This window comes from Mandrillus leucophaeus, unplaced genomic scaffold (assembly GCF_000951045.1).
Source record: "Mandrillus leucophaeus isolate KB7577 unplaced genomic scaffold, Mleu.le_1.0 Scaffold112, whole genome shotgun sequence".
NCBI classification, from domain to species: domain Eukaryota; kingdom Metazoa; phylum Chordata; class Mammalia; order Primates; family Cercopithecidae; genus Mandrillus; species Mandrillus leucophaeus.
This window is the reverse complement of record NW_012099432.1, coordinates 529,276-530,262: the sequence shown is the minus strand read 5'-3', so window position 1 is coordinate 530,262 and position 987 is coordinate 529,276. Positions and strand designations below refer to the sequence as shown.

At 46.9% G+C, this 987-nt stretch overlaps 1 protein-coding gene across 1 annotated transcript in view; it reads left to right on the top strand.

The window, feature by feature from the left end:
* DNMT1 (DNA (cytosine-5-)-methyltransferase 1) overlaps window positions 1-987 on the top strand; it is an 86,644-nt gene that overhangs the window by 6,034 nt on the left and 79,623 nt on the right. The window lies entirely within an intron of this gene.

The window sequence follows — 987 nt, the reverse complement described above, 5'->3', positions numbered from 1 at the left end:
TTGGTCAGGCTGGTCTTGAACTCCCAACCTCAGGTGATCTGCCTGCCTTGGCCTCCCAAAGTGCTGGGATTATAGGCATGAGCCACCACACCTGGCCTAAAATACTTTACAAACTTATTTTTTTGTGGTTCTCTACATGGAAGGTAGGGTATGAGGTTGTCATAGTGAGGACCTTTGCTACTTATTTGTGGTATTTATTTAATTTAATTAGTTTATTTATTTTGAGACAGTCTCCTGCTCTGTCACCCAGGCTAGAGTACAGAGATGCGATCTTGGCTTATTGCAACCTCCGCCTCCCAGGTTCAAGTAATTCTCGTGTCACAGCCTCCCAAGTAGCTGGGACTACAGGCGCCTGCCAGCACACCTGGCTAATTTTTGTGTTTTTAGTAGAGACAGGGTTTTACCATGTTGGCCAGGCTGGTCTCAAACTCCTGACCTCAAATGGTCCACCTGCCTCAGCCATCAAAGTGCTGGGATTATAGGCATGAGCCACCACACTGGCCAACCTATGCTACTTAATCGACTAGTCACAGAGTTTCAGTCTGTCACCTCGCCCACTTCCTTCTCTGGCTGATGGGATCTTGGTGAAGATCTAATTTTCAGACGTAGGAGGTGCTAAAATTCCTTAGCATCATCCAGACATAAAGTTGTATTCTCCTCTGTGAAGTCAGACTAGCTCTTTCCCTGTCTCTTATACACATCTAGATGTGTATAAGAGACAGAGACTATCCTGGCCAATATTGTGAAACCCCGTCTCTAATTAAAAATACAAAAACCATGGCTGGGTGCGGTGGCTCATGCCTGTAATCCCAGCACTTTGGGAGGCCGAGGCGGGTGGATCACTTGAGGTCAGGGGTTCAAGATCAACCTGGCCAACGTGGGGAAATCCTGTTCTAATTAAAAATACAAAAAATTAGCTGGGCGTGGTGGTGCATGCCTGTGGTCCCAGCTACTTGGGAGACTGAGGCAGGAAAATCACTTGAACCC